At 48.4% G+C, this 13,669-nt stretch overlaps 1 protein-coding gene across 3 annotated transcripts in view; it reads right to left on the reverse strand.

Annotated features, from left to right (window-relative positions):
• Positions 1–13,669, reverse strand: part of MICAL2 (microtubule associated monooxygenase, calponin and LIM domain containing 2) — a 154,734-nt gene that overhangs the window by 110,796 nt on the left and 30,269 nt on the right. The window lies entirely within an intron of this gene.

Here is a 13,669-nt window from a genome sequence, read left to right on the forward strand (position 1 = left end):
ACTTGGCTCAGTCACAGTAAGTCTTTCTGTGCTGAACTTAATTTTTCACTTCCCTACTCCCAGTTTCCAGCACAAGACCCTTTCTATATTGTATGTGCAAAATGAACCCTTTCTATATAGCATGTGCAAAATGAATGAACAATGTTCAATCCTCGGGAACATAATAACTGTTGACATTTAATGATCATCTATAAAGTTTCAGGCAGTACGGTAAAGCTTTCTTTGTGTTAAAGAAGTTAACCATTGTAAGAAGCGAAGGCATCGTGAGACAGTATTTATTATCCCCACTTTTAAAAGAATTAGAAAAGTTTGCAACTTGGCAAAGTCACATAGCCAGAAGTCTGGAAGCTATGCCTTGAAGTCCAATAGCCCGAGTTCAGAGCCCACATCCATGACCACCTTCCCATACTGCTCCCACACAAAATGGATGGAGGGATCCGAGTTCTGCCTCACACCCACATCAGGGACACGGTCTCTGGTCTAGACCCTTTGGTTCATGATACTCCCCTTCTTTCATCAAACTCCAAATGCCAGGATCTCTCGTCATGAGATCTCGATGCAGTTTCGGATAACAGTGATGAATACAATAAAATGTCAGCTGAGGGGTGACTTTATACCCTGGGTGGGTGTGGCAGAGATAGGCCGGCTGATCACCAGATATATTTCTCCTTCCTCTGGGCCCTTCCTTGCAGCTGTGTGAGCCCACATGACCAGTTCAAGGTGATGGAATGTGAGCAGAAGGGATGCACACAACTTCTAGGACCAATCCATGAGAACCTCTCATGGTGATCCTCCAGGCTCTTTCCCCCTCTGTCAGAGGGCAGCAGCCTTGGAAATCACATGTGCAAGATAGCAAGACCACAGTGAGGAGGAGCTAGGCCCCCCCATGCCCACTGGGAGGAAAGCCCTCTACACCGAGAACATTTGGACCTCACATAAGTGAGAAATAAACCTGAAGCATGTGAAGACACTGAGAATCAAGGCTATATCTGTTAGGCAGGAAGTATCAACTAATCCAGTAGGTAAACTATAGTACAGTGGGTATGTCAAATTTAGCCTGGGTTAGAAAGCACCCCCTCCCAGTAAGAAGGTTGATCACATGGGCATTAACCTCCCTCTTGTCACCAACACTATTGTAGGCTGACTTCCAGACAACTATTTCTGGTCTTTTCTATCTTCCTTTTCATTAGGCTCTCTATACCCTGGAAAAGTCACTTGACCCGCCCCAGAAATATGGCTGACTGCCCCTCACTGAAGCACCTCTGCCCACACGTATATACCCTATGGTGAAAATCCACATCCTTCCCTGTAATAAGACACGAGACTGGGATGGATAGGCTAGTTATGTCGTTGGTTTCGACAACCCTGAGCCCTCAGGTCCTGAGCGCCTAGAAGCCCACATGGTGCAGTCAATAGAATGTGGACTTCTGAGTCCTCCAGCACTCCTTGGAGCAAGTCTCAAACATCTGTGAGAACCGGATGGAGGTGCCTCTCACAGGGTGGGCTTGGGTGTGCTTATCTAGCGTCACTCCAGCCCACTGCCCAGGGATAACTCGACCACCCCAAAGGAGCCCAAGCCAAACCACAGCAGAAACTGGGGCATGTTCACATAGATGGTAAGGGCGACCATCTCCCCTTAATCTACCTTAAGCTGAGATGGGACAGTTAAAGCATATTTTCCACCAAGTCTTTGCCTAGCACACCATTAATGTCACTTCCCAGGTGAGCCTCTGCATCTGGACAGCTGAGTTCAGACCTTGGGAACTGCAACCCTAGTAATTAGTCTGGAGGATAGAGAAGAATGCTGGGGAGGAGGCACAGAAGTCATGGAAAAGTGAATTTGGAAAGGATTTCTCAACAACACCTGCTTGCTCCACACACACCATACCCAGGAGCCCAGGACGACTGCAGAGCAGTCCCGGCTCCAGAAGCTCAAAGCCCAGCCATGTCTCATGAAGTCTATTTTCCAAAGGTCCCTCATTTTGAAGAACTGTGCCAAGTGACTATATTTTTCAAACCAAATAGAGAAAAAAGAAGAATTCATCGCCTGACAAAAGTTTTTTTGTTCTTATTTTGAGGTGTGAATTATCAGTGTGAAGTCAGTCTCCAAAATGTGCACAAATTCAATGCAAATTTGATCTATACTTGCTCTTATTGGACAAAACAAAATGGTACCCTCCCCCGTTCCCTTCACAGCCTAGGTTCCTTCTGTAGTAGAGTCTAGCCTGGTAATATCCACTTCCTCACCTCATTCACCCTCTAATCTTCCAGAATCTCATTCCCACTCATACACAAAGCCCACTCCAGGCATCACGCCCAAGGTCAACATCAACTCTGTCACTAAATCCAGCTGTCACTTATCGGACCTTATCTTGCTCATGGTCTGTCCCATCTTCAGTCTATTTTAGACACATCTCTCTCTGAATGTTCCTGAAATCTCCCAAGGTTCTGATCTTCACCACCCCTCTCATTCTCAACACTCCCACAGATCCACCACACTTTACACCGTGATGACCCACTGTGAACCTCGAGCTGCTTTCCAGGGCTGTATTCAACTGCCAGTTACACACTCCCCCAGACTATCTTACAGAGACCTCGCATGTAGTCAGTTTTCCTTCTGCCCTCACCTCCCTGCATCCCCATCCTCAGTGAACGGCATCTTCTGCACTCAGACTCTCACACCAAACCCCTGGCGTCACTTTCTCTGTCCCCTTTCCCTCATCTTGAGGAGCCAGCCAGTCACCTGAACTCTCAGAAACTCCTCAGAAGCACCTTTCCTGCTTGCTCCCTCCAATCCACCAGCCTCTCTCTTGAGTTGCTGCCAGAGAGATCGTTCCACCAGAAATGCACACTTGGTCAGGTCCTGTTCCTATTTCAAATCCTTCATCAGCTCCTTGACTGTCTTCAGGGTGAGAACCAAATCCCTTAGCAGAGCAAGACAAAAGCCCCCTTCCTGATTTGCCCCTTGCCTGCTCTCCAGCCCATCTCCTCACCATGTCCCCATCCCCTCCGAGTCCAGACTTACTGAGCCATTTGCAGCTCCCTGACAAACTGAAATCTTCAGGCTACCCTCCCTGCACCTTTGCTTATGCTGGTCACTCCATCCAGAAAGTTTATCTAGACTCTGTTCACTTGGTAAAAACCCAGTCGGCTTTAGGAAACATTAAAGGCAGCAGAATGTCGGAGGGGTCCCAGGGTGGATTCTGGAGTCAAGCAGACTTATTACCAACCTGCCCCATCACTTACTAGGTGTGTGAGCCTGGATGAGTCACCTAACTTCTTTGAACCTCAGTTTCCTCATCCATAAAATGGAGATAATAACAGTCCTGATCCCACTGCATTACATGAGGAAACTCAGTGACGCCAGGCTAGGCAGTACCCTTGGCTGCACTGTTCTTTGAAGTCTTCCCTCGGCTTCCCCACACCTTGTTTTCCCACGCTGTACTCCATGGAGGTTCCAGGGATCATTGCAAACAGACTATTGCGTGAACTGCTTTCGGGTCTTCCTGCCTCAATGGACTGTGAACTGTCTGATGCCAGAGATTGCACACCTAGGGCCAGGCGCCTGTGCCTCTGGCAATAGTAGACTCTCAGTAACCACTGCTTGTTGGGAAAACCCAATCAAGAGCAGCCACAACATTTAGGTAACATGGTGACATGAACTGTGACCGCCCTTTCTCTCTAACCACCACCAGAATTATCATGGAAGCCTCCTAACTAGCCTCCACTCCCCATCTTCCCCCTCCCATCTGACCAGCACCACCCTGCTCTGTTCATAAAGCTCTCAGGGCTTCCTACACCCCATTGTGTAAGTCCCAACTCCCCTGACGGTCTCATCAGCCTACTCCATGCAGCCCCATTTCCTCATTAGGCTCAGTTCCCAAAGGTATTGTGGGGCTCCGCTGTGGCTGCATCAGAAAGACTGAGCTATTTGATGCTTCACATCCAGGCTTCCTCCTCCCACCCCTGCTCAAATCTGAAGCAAAGCCAGGCCCCACAGTACTAATAGAATGTTATCATCACAGTCCATTCAGGGAATCAATTTTAAATAATGATTATAGGTAAGAGTTACACAGAGATGGGTGGCAAGATGTGTGGACACAGCGATGGGAGATGGAATGACCCATGTGTGGCCTGGAGAGAGGCCCACAATAGAAGTGGTACCAGAGCTGGATCTTGAGAGGTGAGCTGGAGCTTTCAGGAACAAAAGCTTCCCCATCCCGTACTGACTTTTCTTTCCCAAGTTGTTGTTCAGTCACCAAGTTGTGTCTGGCTCTTTGCGACTGCAGCACGCCAGACTTCCCTGTCCCTCACCATCTCCCAGAGTTTACCCAAGTTCATGACCATTGCATCAGTGATGTCATCCAATCATCTCATCCTCTTCTCCTTCTGCCTTCTATCTTTCCCAGCATCAGGGTCTTTTCCAATGAGTCAGCTCATCACATGGCCAAAGTACTGAAGCTTCAGCTTCAGTCGTTCCAAAGAGCATTAGGGGTTGATTACCTTTAAGATTGATTGGTTTGATCTCCTTGCTTTCCAAGGGACTCTCAAGAGTCTTCTCCAGTACCACAGTTCGAAAGCATCAATTCTTTGACACTCTGCCTTCTTTATTGTCCAGATCTCACATCCATACATGACTACTAGAAAGACCACATAGCTGTGGACCTTTGTCAGCAAAGTGAAGTCTTTGCTTTTTAACACACTGTCTAGGTTTGTCATAGCTTTCTTTCCCATGCTGCTAAGTCACTTCAGTCATGTCCGACTCTGACCCCATAGATGGCAGCCCACCAGGCTCCACCGTCCCTGGGATTCTCCAGGCAAGAACACTGGAGTGGGTTGCCATTTCCTTCTCCAATGCATGAAAGTGAAAAGTGAAAGTGAAGTTGCTCCGTTGTGTCCGACTCTTAGCGACCCCATGGACTATAGCCTACCAGGCTCCTCCGCCCATGGGATTTTCCAGGCAAGAGTACTGGAGTGGGCTGCCATTGCCTTCTCTTTCCCATGCTTTCTTCTAGTTTCCAGACTCTTTGCCAGAGATCACCAAAACTAGTTGCATACCAGAAGATTTATCAGGAAGCATCCCAAAATACAGCTTCCTAGGCCCACTCCCATACAGTCTGAGGTCCAAGGGGAAACCTGCTAGGCACTCTGGACATCAGGGGAACAAGTTCTGTCTCCCTAGCTTCTGGGCAACTACTATTCAGTAATTTCTAGAGAAAGACAGTTACAACCTTGAACCCAATAGCTTTGTGCATTAATCTTGTCTAGACAATTAATGTATAAACTTAACTTTGTAGTTTTTACATTATATAGGAAAAAGCCAATGTCTTTTGTTTCTTTTCTATTTCCCAGAGTATTCAGCTCAGTTCTAAGTATGCCACTGACATTCAATCAATATTTAAGCAAATAATTCAACTTTTTGTATTATGTCTCTTTGGACTAATTCATCCATTAGCGAATTGTCCACTGATTTTTATCTTTTTAACTTTGGTGCCAGTGTGGTGTCTGCTCCTAGTAGGTAATTAGTACATTTTGTTGAATGAATATTTACTAATAAAAATTTATTTGGGGAGGAATGGAACAGCTCACACTGTACCCACCATCTTTAGAGTTCACTCAAAGGGCTTCCAACATTTCCATTTGAGTTATAGACCTTAAATTTCAGGATTAATTTCCTGATCTGCCATTACACATGCTTTGTTGTTTATATTGTCATTAATGTTATTCGCAATATAAATAATACCTCGTTAGATCTTGATGGCCGGGCGGCCTCCGAGCAGGTGTGCCTGGGGCAGGGGAGGGGGGTGCTTGCCTGTTTCTTCCACTGAGGCGTCCACCTAGCTGGCAGTTCAGCTGGCCACGCCCATCACCTCAGTCTCCACACAGGGCCTGTGAACTACAGTCAGCCTTTATGAGCAGGTGTGTGCACCTGCCAGGGCAGGTGAGCCCTGCCTGAGTCAGAAAGGCCTAATGGGTTGTTCAAAACCTACCAACCTGTCAACATACTTGGGAAGCTGGGATCTGAGATGTAAAGGTAAAAAGCCCTGTGCTGTAGAGAAGTAGGCTGACAAAACACAGATGCCCAACGAGAGGCTCCTGGAAGACATATCCAAGCATGGGATGCCCAGCCAAGGGAGCAGTTGCCGGGGGGAGGGGAGTGGGCTGGGGAAGCCAGCAGGATGGGCTCTACGCTGCTTTTGCTGGGGCCCACATTCCCATGCCTTGCTGCTGTTACTGCTCTTTGTTGGTGTGTTGTGCTTATCTGAATCCCTGAAAATAGGACTCACAGTCTTGAGTGGGGGAATTTCTGGGTGTGGATCAAAGTTCTTCTGACTCTCGCTCCAGACCCAACCCAGGAGATAGGAGATCTGTAAATCCCTTTGTACCCAGGACCAAAGGGATCTTTCCCAGAGTGTGTGCTGGGCTGTGGAGAGCACTCACTCAGGCAACTCAGCCTGAGAGCTGCTCACTTCTTTTGGCTTCTGCTGGAAAACTGGAGGATTTTCTTGCTGGTAGGGTATTTGTTCCCATATTCATCCCACAGACACTGGCTACCCTGTGCCAGGCAATGTGTTAAATGAACACAGCTTAACAGTCTTCAGATGCAGCCTCTGGGAAGTGAGCAGGTCAGAGAATGACAGGTCGAGATAGCCCCGAGCAGTGCTGTCTCCCCTTCTCCAGACCTGCCCAAGGGGCTCTGTGCCCACATCCAATGTGCCCTTACCAGGGGGTGGTTCAGACCTCTGAGCAGAAGAGAGAGAGAAAGTTTGGGCCACGTCTTTATTGTGCAGAGGAACTGAAGTCGCTTATGAACTATTTTTACAAAAGCTCTTTAAAACCATTCAGGGTTTCAGACAGCAAATGCAGAAAGGCCTCTCTGATAAGACAGGGTGGAACCAGTCCCTAAAATACACTCAACTGCTGACCCCACTTCTGAGGAGACGATTAGCTTGATAAGTTGTGCTGCACTGTCGGTAGCTGCCAAGAGGCTGACGTGGAGGCGACATGGGCCTGTGTGAGGGGCTGCGGAACTCAGGGAGGGACAGCCGATTCTCCAGGTAACACTCAGAGATGCTGGGATAAGCACTCCAGGACCAGTGACTGCCAGCTTGGTCATTCTCCACTCAGTGAGTCAAAACACCCCTCTCTGACTCACACTCCACCAGAGAGCTGCCCCAGAAAGGACAGCAGAAGATGTGACCGAGCTGGTGAATTTTCTGTCAACGTACAGGAGACAATCTCCCACCATTTTGATGTAATAAACTTGGGTTGGCTGAATGAAGATGCTGGACTCTTCTCTTGGTGTTTGGGCTTATGTTCGGAAAAACACATTCACTAAAGCAGCCATCGTCCCAGAAAGGATTTTTCTTTTCTTATAAAGAAATGAAACACAGGAGATCACAAAAGATGGACTATGATCTGAGACCTGGAAGCTGTGGACCCCAGATTGCTGTCTGGGTTTTTGCTTTCCTCCCCTCCCGGAAGGGTACATCAGGCTCAAAGATCTGCTTCTGGAATGGATTTGCTAAGGGCAGACATCAGCAAGGACCTCATCAGAGAGGAGACAGATAAGAGTTCCTGGAAGGCTCTCTCTCTCTTCCCCACGACCCTTCCCACTCGAAAGGGTTAGAATTTTTAAAAGCATCTGGCTCACCCTCATGGCAAATGATCCATTTCCTAGATACTCTTGCCCTGTAAATATTGTCCTTAAAAACAGCTATATATTTTTGTTGATCTTTAAGTAGCCTTCTCACCCCACACCCCCAGCTCCTACAGAATGATTGTGTGGCTGGGTTTGGAATGCAGAACAGTCCCTGGAGAGAAGTCTGCACATGAATTCATAAGGGTGTCTGCTATCAGCTTATTTGGCAAGAGGAATCCGAGACATTTTAAATATGAACCGTCAGCATGGCCCAGCCAGCTCCGATGCCTTAGCACCATCAATAAACACCTCCACTGGTGCATGAGACACAAAATGTGGAAAATGGGCATAAACTGTCTGCACACGAGCCCCATGCACATTTCTGCAGGGAAGAGTACTTCAGCTACCTGGATAATTCATATCTGGAGAATCTTTGCTGGTTCTGACTGATGTTTCTTTCAACAGCTCTCACACAATTAGCCCTTAATGGTCTAGTTCTAAACCCCTCCTTCCCCAGCTTTCTCCCAACTGAAAGTTCCACTACTTCTACGTCAGTTGAGAAGAAAACATGCCATGACTCCTCCTCACTTCCAGGTACCGAATCAAGCCTTCATACCACCACACGGTTTGCTCGGCAAGCTCTCTGCCGGGAGATCTCCTGCTCATCCCTCAATACCCGAGTCCCAGAGCACATGCCGGGTGCCATGCTCCCTGTGTGTCACTCTCTCCTCGGTTCTTTCAGGGCACTTGGTGTGTGACTCGTTATGACAGAGCTTAGAGTGATGGCTGTGACCTGTCTCCAGGTCAGGCCACGAGCTTCTGGGAATAAAGGGACCAGGTCTTACTCACCTTTGCATCTACACAGCCAAGACCAGAGCCTGACACTCAGCATTCAGAAGTCCCACCATGAATGCTTGATGCCTCCACCAATGCCTGGTCCACTTGGCCCAGCTCTCTTTTCTCCATGCAAAGAGAGGCCATGTGAAATGTGGAGTGAAAAAAGGCTTTAAGATCAGACCCCCTGCCTCTGAACCCTGGCCCCTATGGGACGTGGGCAAGTTACTTAGCCTGTTATCTGCCTGATTTCTCTTCAATACAACAAACAGCCATGCTCACGTCTCTCAGAGAACCATGGTGAGGAAAAAAAGGTGAAGTCTGTAAACCCAGTGCCTGCTCACTGGAAAGAGTTCATGATACATTTCCTTGAGCTCAGCAGGAAGTGCTGAGACAAATGAAGCTCTCTAGAAAGAAGTGAATGACTTCCGTTCTGGTTCACATGCCAGCAACACAGCGACCGGGCAGACAGCCTTTAACCCAAAGTGCACTCTGTCAAGAGCAAGGGACAGCACAGGCTGCACTTGACCATGCCTTCAGCTTTAGAGTCTCAGAACGAGGCGTGCTTAGCAACAAAGCTGATTTTTATTTGAATGGTAAACCCACGCGGATCCACTATTGTTAAGGCTGGGCCATCACGTCCTTCGTTTCCTGTCTTGCATAATCTTTCACCCCAAGACCCACATAAAACAGAATACTGATGACCCAACAGTGTTAAGTCCCTAAGTACAAGTCAAACAGCCCATACATGAGAGAAGTCTCAGCTGTGCTGTGATGTCACACCCAGGTTTTACTAGGCCTCAATAAACAAGGAGGTGGGAGCAGTGGGCCCCTGCTGACACAGACAATCAAGCTCAGGGTCAAGGAGGAGAGTGGGAAGGGTGGTGGCTAAATCCACAGAGAGGAGGCAACATGGCGCTGGGGAAAGAGCCACTTTGTATCAGGTTTATGATTCTAAGACTAGGAATCAGGAGACTTGGCTTGCATCTCGGATCCATCTTTAGCTTGCTTTCTGGGTCTGGTTAAGTCATGTCTCTCTGCTTCAGTTTCTTCACCCATAAAATCAGAGAAATAGATCAGATGACCTGTAGGTTCTTTCCAGCTTTCATGCCCGAAGATCATCAACCTTAGAGGCAGATCCATCCTCCCAACACTGGCCTTTTTTGTGTGTTAGTTGTTTGTCTGAGACATCTCTTAGCTCCCCCTGAGCAGCCTTCCCCCAACATCATCACCTTTACTACTCCAGAGTGTCTGGTCCCCTCTGACCACAGACCCCGGCCAGGGAAGATGATGATAAGCTTGGAGCCATGTTTTTATGAACACATCTACTACCCTTTGGTCAAACAACTGGACAGATGCCTTGGGGCACCAAGATCTCTTGTATCCCCAAAAGCCCTAATCACCTGACCTGACTTGCTCCACTGAAGGTTAATCCCACTTATCTCCTATACCAACCTGTATGCCCTAGGTCCCAACACGCTTTTGAGAGATTAGACATTTCTTCCAGGTTGCTTGGCTGGAGTTTAGGGCAACAACAGGCAGTTCTTATCTGCGCTCAGGCGTATCTCAGGGTGGAGCAAGGGAGAGGTGGCAATGCTTCAAAGTCCAGGAAAAAAAAAAAAAAAAAAGCCTACAGAAACAAGCAGAGGAGGTGGCAACCTGTAGGAGAAGTCAGTGCTGATCATGAGGACAAGCAGAGTGGCCATTGGGGACACAGGAGTCTAGAAGGCTCCTGTAAGATGCCACAACCCTCTGTACCTCCCTCACTTCCTTAATAAGAAATCTGAGGGCAGGTGAAGTTCTGTAGCTGGCCCATGGCCACGTGGCTAAGCCGTGAACAACCAGCACCAGGTCGTGGGTCTCTGGGCCTCAGCCCACTCTTTTTTTTCCACTCGACTCTGTTGACCTCGAGATCTAATTAGGTTGCTCTAATGAAGCCAGCTGGATCCTCTGCAGACGCCAAGCAACATGACCCAAGTGTCACTCAGGGAAAGAGCAGGCCCAGCAGATATTTTGATAACTGCCCCCATCCCCACCCCATGCGTTCCTTCTCATCCCTGACACGGGCTGCTGGTCTTTCTCCAGCCCTCACCAGAAAATTCTGGGGAGTCCAGAGGGAGAGTGAGAAAGGAGAGGTGGGCCTAAATACTTAAGATAACCCACAGAGATCTCTCTCTTTCCATCTAGGGGAGGTTGATGGGGAAGAAGGGCAGGAGGAAATAAAATTAAACCACTGGAAGTCTGACCTGATTAGGCCAAGAGTATTCCCCATAAGCAATTAGATGGGTCATCTGAGGGTTGATGACGACAAACAATAGGATCTGCCTCTGGTGGTCAGATCAGTGCTGGTCAGATCATCTTGGCATCAGGAGGAGGAAGCTCCGAGCGAAAGACTCAAGGAATTAATTATTCAATGTGTGTGACCCAGTTCCTGGAGGTGAGGCTGGGTGAGAAGAGAACTCACTGGTTTCTTATCATGGTAAGAAATTCAAATACTTCACAGGGTAGTGTTTCCTTTGCTGCCAAAGAGGATCCATTTACGGTTAAGAGTGACCTACCCCCTAAAAAAGGAAATAACCAAAGTTCACTCATTCAACAAATATTTACTGAGTTCCTCTTACGTCCTTTGTCCTTCAGAAATTTGCATATGGTTGAAGCTTAGTAGAGTAGAAAGATGAGGGAATTTATAAACAGGAGGCCTGGGCTATGGCCCAGTTCAGCCCATAGGCAGCTACATTAATGCAGGGCACGTCACAGCTTGTCTAAGTCAAATTCCTCATCTGCAAAGTGGGAGTAAATCCACCTGCCTTTTTATAAAGATGAAATGGTCCTGATGAAATGGAGTATAATGTAAACCTAGGGTGTAAACAATAATGATGTAACACTGCACCCTTTCCCTGTGGAAGTTTATAACCGAGTCATGTTTTGGAAAATAACCCAAGGTACCTATTTGGCAAACACCATATTCTCTGTAATTTGGGCAAAGTGTATGTTTCAACCTGCCAGTGGAGATGGAGCCTGCAGTCAATCCCAGGCTCCCAGTCTGCATGCCCAGGAAGTTGCAAGAAGGGGCAGGGTAAAACTGGAAAGAGCAGGACCTACCTAGCCCTGTATCATGCCTGAACCAAATGAACATTTCAGGAGAGCCCTAAAACTGAGATGGGGGTGAAGACCAACTGGAAGTGTGGTTAGTCAGAAACAAACCAAAAATTCATTTGAGCACAGTAGGAGTAAGCCAGCCAGATATTCACACGCTTCCCTCCCATATACATCTCAATGATGGAATTCTCTGTCCACTGTTCATTTGACCCTCTTCTGTGTGCCCCCTCTACATTCTGTGTTTCTCCAGCAAACAGGAGGGATTCTCAAGTCACAGCAGGCTGGCTAATGAGGACCTCTCTGCCCAGACACTAAGAACCAGAACAACTTAACGCAGCTTTCCCCTTGGTCCCCTCCTCATGCTGCTGCTTAGGATGTCAATGTGGACTCCCCTGCAATAGCCCTAACCCTAACCTAACCATCCCCATCCACCCCCATGGTCCTCAGTGCCCACTAGGCCATGCCCGCCAGCAGCCCTTCCACGAGGCCTCCACCCTGCTCCAGTCTCACCCATCCCCCATCCTCTCTCCACCGGGTTATTCAGTCCCCTGTCTCTGCCCCTGGTCTCACAACCCCAGTGAAACTCCTGGAGGCAGGGCCAGTTTTACTCATGTCTCTCAGAGGGTAAAGCGTCTGCCTGCAATGCAGGAAACCCAGGTTCGATTCCTGGGTCACAAAGACCTTCTGGAGAAGAAAATAGCAACCCACTCCAGTACCCTTGCCTGGAAAATCCCACGGACAGAGAAGCCTGGTAGGCTACAGTTCATGGGGTTGCAAAGAGTCGGACTGAGCGACTGAGTGACTTCACCATCACCACCACCTTCCCTCTAACTCTGGGTATCCTGTAAGTTCTTTACCCTCCTGGATGAGATGGTTAGATGGCATCACCAACTCAATGGACATGAGTTTGGGTAAACTCCAGGAGTTGGTGATGGACAGGGAGGCCTGGTGTGCTGCAGTTCATGGGGTTGCAAAGAGTTGGACATGACTGAGTGACTGAACTGAACTGAAATATAGATTGATGGTCCCCAAACATTCTCCGATGGCTATACATAGAAGGGGGTGTGGAGAGAAAGCTAGACTGGAAATCTAGGGCCTGCCTCCCAATTCTCCATTGGACAGTAGTTGGTTATGTAATCTTGAGAAAATATCCTCAGACCAGGCCTCAGTTTCCCTATCGGGTAATGAGGGGTTTGCTCTAAATAACCTCTTGGGTTCTCTCTAATTATAAACTTTGCTTGCAGATACCAGACTAGCCCAGTTCACAGGCGATGTGGGTCCTGGACCTTAACAGCCTACAGTCTGAGGGCTCAGTCCTCAATCTCCACGTCTGTAAAATAAACCCCTCCCAGGTTACAAGGCCCCCACGAGACAGAAGATAGGGCTTTGTGAGCCATCAAGCCCTGAAGAAATCTCAGGACCTGAACTTGAGTCAACAGTATCACCCCCTTGTCACGTGCCCAGCCCTGGTGCTGCCCAGCTCAGACGGGAATGTTGGAGGACAGGTCCTTGCTGTCAAGGCTCCTATAGCTCACGGGGAAGATGGGAAGCTGAACAAAACTCAGCTCAGCTGGTGACACGCCTGAGGTCTGAACAAAGTACTGCAGGAGTGGCGAGGAGGAGGAGGCCCCAGCTATGCTTGGGAGAGTGAGGGATGCTTCTCAGAGCGAAGGTGTGTCCCCGATGTGTAGACCTGTTCCAGGAATGGTGGGACAGGAGCCAGGGCAGAGACGAGAGGCAGATAATGAGTGTGGAGAATGACCAGAGGTGGCCTCAAAGGCCATCGAGAGAGGGATGGGCAGACACATCCCCGAAGAAGGTCACAGGCAGCCTTGAAGAGGACAGAGCAGGGGAACAGAGAGTGGAGCCAGGAGAACAGTGTGGAGGCTCTTATGCAGTTCACAAGGGTAACAGCACCAAACAAGTCATTACTGATGTTCACCTACAAAGAGCCTTCCGGACACTAAGCCTCCATGCACCTGCTGAATCTACAGAAAGCTGTGAACAGATCTGCTCTCCTTAGAATGGAACCCAAGCAGGGGAAGATGCTATGATCACATTTCCAACTCTTGGACAAATGGTCTACCCTGCTCT

The sequence above is a fragment of the Budorcas taxicolor genome, chromosome 15 (genome assembly GCF_023091745.1).
Source record: "Budorcas taxicolor isolate Tak-1 chromosome 15, Takin1.1, whole genome shotgun sequence".
In the NCBI taxonomy this organism is placed as follows: Eukaryota; Metazoa; Chordata; class Mammalia; order Artiodactyla; family Bovidae; genus Budorcas; species Budorcas taxicolor.